This window comes from Thalassophryne amazonica, chromosome 9, assembly GCF_902500255.1.
Source record: "Thalassophryne amazonica chromosome 9, fThaAma1.1, whole genome shotgun sequence".
Taxonomy (NCBI): Eukaryota; Metazoa; Chordata; class Actinopteri; order Batrachoidiformes; family Batrachoididae; genus Thalassophryne; species Thalassophryne amazonica.
In genome coordinates this window covers 78,519,006-78,525,779 of record NC_047111.1, presented here as the reverse complement: position 1 = coordinate 78,525,779, position 6,774 = coordinate 78,519,006, and the positions used below count along the sequence as shown (strand labels likewise).

Here is a 6,774-nt window from a genome sequence, read left to right as displayed (position 1 = left end):
TCATTCAAATACAACGTGTGGAAATCACGCCAAAAATGACACGAAAATTCAAAATGGCCGACTTCCTGTTTTGAGTATACCAGTGGTGCAAGAGACTTTTTTGTACGTCCATTCAAGTCACATGTGTACCAATTTTCATCTCCCTGCTCCAAAAAAAATCTCCTATGGGAGGGTTTTTGAAAGTTGCAAGGAGGTGCTAGTGAGGCATTTTTTTTTCCCGCCCATGGACGATGCCCCTATTAATTGTAAGAGGTTGTTGTGCTTGACCTTTATATCAATTTTCATGATGATATGACAACATTAAAGCTGTCAAAAGGAAGAACGTAATTTCTTGGCGAAGGTGTGATATACTTGTATGAGCCAGAGTCCTGATACAGGGTGTGATACGTAAACAGTAGGGGTGTCACGATTCTCCAAATCCTCGATTCAATTTTATTTTCGGTTTTAGGGTCACAATTCGATTCTCGATTTTCTTTTTCTTACAACAGAGGCCTATGCCAGTTTTAGATTAGTCTATGATCAGTCATTGGTTTGATTCATCAAAGGTGGGCTTGGTATAAGTGATACTTTTTGTAATACATCACATTAGGCACTAATGGTAAAATTTTAATAATTTACCGTATTTTCCGGACTATAAGTCGCACCGGAGTATAAGTCGCACCAGCCACTTTATCCATTATAAAGAAAAATAAACCATAAATAAGTCGCACCGGAGTATAAGTCGCACCAGCCACTTTATCCATTATAAAGAAAAATAAACCATAAATAAGGTCCACTGGACTATAAGTCCCATGGACATACAGGTATGTTAACATGAAAAGTTCAGATGATAATATTGTGACGGCTACCGTTTTCGGATGCATATTTCACCAGTCGCAACTTGTAATCTGCAGAGTATGATTTTCTTTTTGGTGGCATTTTTTCGGGCCTTCTCCGTTGTCTTGTTATGTTATCAGTAACATTAAAATTTTTATTTTTCTATGGTAGTCAGAAGTCGCAGGAACAGTCACACAAGCCTCGAGTGCCCTCTCGTGAGCGGCATTTTACCTACGGATATGTTTGTATTTTGCGGACCACATTGCGAGCCGAACCATGCAGCACCTACCTGCGCAGCTCATGACCGCCCAGCGGTGTCAATACAGCTCCTTCCAAGTGCAGACGCTAATCCTCCGCCGTCGCTCAGTGCTCCCATGCAGCTCTCAGCGTCAACTCTGCTCACACTGATATCCAAGGGTTGAAGCTGTCTTGTTAGCCGTCCCGGAATAAACACCATGTTCGTCTGCTTCAAACGCTTTTCACAATCATCGACGCCAGCTCCTTCCAAGTGCACACGCTAATCCTCCGCCGTCGCTCACCCAATGCTCCCACGCAGCTCTCAGCGTCAACTTACACTCTGCTCACATTGATATCCAAGGGTTGAAGCTGTTCTGTTCGCCATGCTGGAATAACAGCAAGCACCGTGTTCGTCAGCTTCACACGCTGTGGGTGAGGAATACGCATCCAAAGTTCTGTTCTCTGATTGGTTATCGCGACCAGCGTGAACTATAGGATGGCCGTCATACTACAGTGCCCATGATGCATTGCATTTCCTTTTCCGGTGGCCATTTTAAAACATAGATCGACTCTGTCACGTAAAATTGTTTTGTTACAGTAAATTAATTGAGATCCTACCGGTATATTTTTCATTTATAAGTCGCACCGGAGTATAGGTCGCACCCCCGGCCAAAACATGTAAAAAAGTGCGACTTATAGTCCGGAAAATACGGTAATTAAGATATAATGTAACAATCTTCTCAGTCAAGTGGAACAACAAAAACAAACTTAACAATAATAACAAATTAGAGGTCATAGAGGGTAGTTGCCATCTAGTGGCTTTTTTTGGTAGCAGCAGTGTGCACTATTAAAATAGCAATGTGCAACATAACAAAATAATAAAAAATACAGTAACAGTGATGTGCAAAGTAATAGAACAATTAGAGCCATAACAAACTAAACTCTATCCTATAACAGTTGAACATAAAAAAATAAAACTTTTGGTCCCTGAGAATGACAACTGTCATTCTTCTTTAACAAAGATATAACTTTATGTGGAGAGAAAGATGCTCCTTAAGGTACCAAAACTATTAACATATTTGTGGCTAGGCAAGACAACGGTTATTTTTATGTTTTCAAGTTTTTGTTTAAGAAGATGAGAATGTCCACATTCTCTGGAGAAAGGGCTGCTCTATGAGCAGTCACAATGTCCCCTGCTATGGAGAACACTCTCTCACTTGCTACACTTCTTGCTTGCACAGCAAGATAATGTTTTGAAAGCTTGGACAAATTTGGGTACTGATGCTCATTGTTTTTCCACCATTTCAGTGGATTTGCATCCACAGAAATTACTTTTGCCATCCTGTATAGCTCAATCTCCTCCTTGACAACATCAGGCCATGATTTTGGTGGTGTTGATGTAGTGGAGGCTGTGCTATAAAAGTCACCAAACAGTTCACTGAGTGTGATTCTCTTTGCTGCGGGGCTGCCTTCACTGGATGCTGCAGTTTCTGGGTTTTCTGCATGGTATTGGCTGGTCCCTTTTCCTGAGGCCTGAGTCTAAAAAAGAATATAAATTTATAAATGTATCAGTATTTCAATTACAAGATAAATTTGCATCACTATTAATAGCTGACATTTCATCATATGAATTTCAATTGGTCACATACCTGTGTGGGATGCTTTTGTAGGATTTTCTCAGCCAGACTGTTGAATATCTCTTTCCGAGAGGGGTCATCCAGATGGGGTAAAGACTTGAACCGAGGGTCCAAGGCAGTGCTCTCATTCAGGAACTGTTGAAGACTGGGATCTGAATACATCCCTTCAATGTTGGTTGCTATAGCAGATTTAACATCCTTCACAATCTGTGAATCTGTGCCACTATGTTTCATTGTTGTGAGAATAGAGTGTTTGAGTGGCAGGATCATAGACACAGTGGGCTGCTGTTCTGAGCTCAATAGAGTTGTGATTGTTTTCATGGGCTTCAGAACCTCAACCACATTCTCCAGAACAGTCACATCTTGATCAGAGAGTGTGATGAGATCTTTAACATCTTTTTCCGTGAGTGCAGAATAAACAGCAGCTTGTTGCTCTAAGTAGCGTTTGAGAATGTCATAGCTGGAGTTCCACCTTGTAGTAACGTCTTGAATCAGCTTGTGAGGAGGAAGCTGGAGCATCTCTTGTTTGGCCTTTAAGACAACTGCTGCAGTCGTGCTCTAATGAAAGAAGGCGACGACTCTCCTGACTTTGCTCAAAAGACGAGAAATCTGGTTTACTCCCAACCCCTTCTGGGATGCCAGGTTTACTGTGTGTGCAAAACACCCTATATGCAGTGACAATCCAGCTGCACTTGAGGCATTGACAATGTTTTTGGCATTATCAGTGGTCACATGGATGGTTGTATTTTTGTTTATCCAGTTTCCATTCTAATACTGCTTCCTTTAGCACTTCTGCCAAATTATCACTTGTGTGTGATTCATAGATAGGGCGAGTTTGAAGTACTGGACTTTCAATCTCCCAATCATTATTGACGTAGTGTGCTGTCACTGTAATGTAGCTCTCAGTTGCTCTTGAGGTCCAGCCATCTGTTGTTATGGCAACTAACTCCGCAGTGCTTAGACCCCTCAAAACTTTTTCTTTAGCATCCTCATACATGGAGGGCAACAATTTAGTTGTAAGATGCGATCTGCTGGGAATACTGTAGCGCGGCTCAAGTACGCTAATTAAATGTTTAAACCCAGCGTTTTCCACCACTGAATAAGGCTGCAGGTCTGCTGCTATGAATAGCCCTGTAGCGTTAGTTATTGCATTACAAACGAAGAGTCAATAGTTGGCTGGACCAATGATGATGTTTTTCCAGCCAAATCAACATCTTTGTGATGACGGCAAATGTGTCCAGCCATGTTCGTTGTGTTTCCCGTAGCCGGGTAAGGCACACGCGTGTAGCACATTTTACACACTGTTGTCTTCTTGCCGACAACGTGAACGCTGTCGACATAACTCACAGCGAACGCAAAATATTTCCATACTGCTGATTTAAGAGAAGCAGGAGCGGCTTCCAGCTCCAGTAAGGCATCCTTATCTGCACTTGCCATGGTGACATACTCTGCAGGTTAGCAAACTAGCGGCGTCGGCTACAGTGTACTGTGTCGCGTGCGTGCTTGCGTAGCTGAGGGCGCGGGATCGTCGATCCCCTTTTTGACTTTGAGGCTCGAGACCATGACGTAATTTTGATCGATTTCGATGAAATATCGACATCGTGACACCCCTAGTAAACAGACATAAGCTATAGGTAGCATTCTTGAAGGTATTTATATGGCTAACACGATGGCTAATGGGCCTTCCACGATGAAACAAAGGGTAAACTCCATCAGTAGAATGACATTCTGTTTGGTTACCTCTGTTACTTTGGACATGCACTTGGTAAGGTGTTAATCATTTCCTCATTACTTTGCTCCCACAAAGCTGTGCTGAGTCACTCATTTTGTGCACCTGGGCTGGCTGAGCATTACCAAAGACAGTTGAAATTTGGTTCCAAATTCTCAGGTTTGGTTTCCAATGTCCATATTCTCATATTTTCATGTTTGGCATGCCGTAATAAATATACGAGGTCTATTAGAAAAGTATCCGACCTTATAAATTTTTTCAAAAACCATATGGATTTGAATCACGTGTGATTACATCAGACATGCTTGAACCCTCGTGGGCATGCAAGAGTTTTTTTACGCCTGTCGGTTACGTCATTCGCCTGTGGGCAGTCTTTGAGTGAGGAGTCGCCCACCCTCTCGTCGTTTTTTCATTGTTTAGGAATGGCTCAGAGACTGCTGCTTTGTTTGATAAAATTTTTTTCAAAAACTGTAAGGCACAACTGAGTGGACACCATTCGATAAATTCAGCTGGTTTTCGGTAAAAATTTTAATGGCTGATGAGAGATTTTGGTCTGGTAGTGTCGCCGTAAGGACGGCCCACGGCGCCTGACGGCGATCTGCGCTTCGAGGTGGCAGCGTCTCGCCGTTTCAAGTTGAAAACTTCCACATTTCAGGCTCTGTTGACCCAGGAAGTCGTCAGAGAACAGAGAACTTTCAGAAGAAGTCGGCATGAGGAGTTTATTCGGACATTCCATTGTTAACGGACATTTTGTAATAAAAGAACGTGCGGGCAGAGTCGCATGTCGGGCTGGACCCGACGGCGGGGGGTCGCGACAGGAAAAACACCTCCGTTGGAAACCTTAACGGGCAAGTTGGAACATGCCCAAGCTGTTAAACAATTTCTCAGTTACTCACTTGTTGAAAGCCATCAAAAGCCGCCTGAATTTTACAAATGGTTTTCAACACGGAGGTGTTTTTCCTGTCGCGGCGCACACAGATTTGCCGAGTCGTCACGGAAACGACTCGGTGAATTTGCGCGCACGTCTTTCATTAAAAAATGTCCTTAAACAGTGGAATGTCCGCATAAAGTCCTCATGCCGGCCTCTTCTGAATCTTCTCTGTTCTCTCATGACGTCCTGGGTGAATTAAGCCTTAAATTAGGATGTTTTCAGGTCGAAACAGGCCGACGACGGCGCCTGGAAGCGCTGCATGACGTCCCGCTCCGTGGGAAGTCCTTACACTGACAGAAACACCCCCTAATCTCTCATCAGCCGTTAAACTTTTCACCGAAAACCAGCTTAATTTCTCGAATAGTGTCCACTCGGATATTCCTCACAGGTCCAGAAAAAATGTTGATAAAGCAACGCGCACCATCTCGAGCAGCGTGTGAAACAAAGGAATTCAGCCGAGAGGGCAGGACCACATCTCACTCAAGGCCTGCCCACAGGGAAATGATGTCACCGATGCGTGAAAAAACTCACGCATGCGCACGAGGGTTCAAGCATGATTGGTGTAATTGCACGTCATTCAAATCCATATAGTTAAAAAAATAATAATAAAAGGGTCGGTTTATTGTCTAATAGACCTCATATATAGTTTCAAGGGCTAATTTTCCTCCATAGACTGATATGTACTTTCAATCACAATGTGGTTCTGAAAATGTTATGAGACAACACATATAAAAGCGGTACATTTAGCAGTCAATGTTTCAAAATAATGCTGGAAAAAGACATGAAATTTGGTTTCAATGTAGTTGTAACCTTTCTGCTTAAAGAAAACATTTTGCTTTGTTTATATCTCTTAGAATTGTCTCAAAGGAATGTTCCACTAAAAGGAGTGTTTTTAAAATGTTGACAGGTTTCTCATTCTTCCCTTGTGATAACTGGTGACCACAGGAACAAGAAGTGAACTGCACCACCTGTTTTTTTCACACGATGTCGTAACCCTCATACTTTATGGAAGTGCTTTGTGTTTCTTCTTTAAAATTTGCTTCTGGTAAAGTGTTTCAGATGTACTTTGTTGTAGGATATTTGTAAATGGTAACCCAACACTACCATCATGTTCTTGCTGGTTTTTGGAGTAAATCCTTGTTTTCTTAATCTACATTATGCTTAAAAATAGTTTTATCGTTTGTTTACCAATCAGTTTCAGGTTTGTGGAGTTGAAATGTTTATGTAATATTTTTCTTTTTGATCTGTCATAAAAAAAAACCCAACAAAAAAACTGCAGCTTGTAAAATGTTTGGCTTCAGCAGTCAAGACTGTAAGCATTTTGAGACATGAAATAAAGTCAGCTTGAACATTATATAACAGAGTTGTCATTGTTTGAACATTTAACATTATTAAACATTAATGCTTGAATGAAAACACTATTA

At 41.8% G+C, this 6,774-nt stretch overlaps 1 protein-coding gene across 1 annotated transcript in view; it reads left to right on the top strand.

Moving 5' to 3' along the window:
* Positions 1 to 6,701, top strand: part of si:ch211-114c12.2 (uncharacterized protein LOC336578 homolog) — a 36,420-nt gene extending 29,719 nt beyond the window's left edge. The window contains exon 10 of the mRNA XM_034178486.1: positions 6,258 to 6,701. The gene's annotated coding sequence lies outside the window, so the exon portion shown is untranslated. The remainder of the gene's footprint in view (positions 1 to 6,257) is intronic.
* The last annotated feature ends 73 nt before the right edge of the window (positions 6,702 to 6,774 follow it).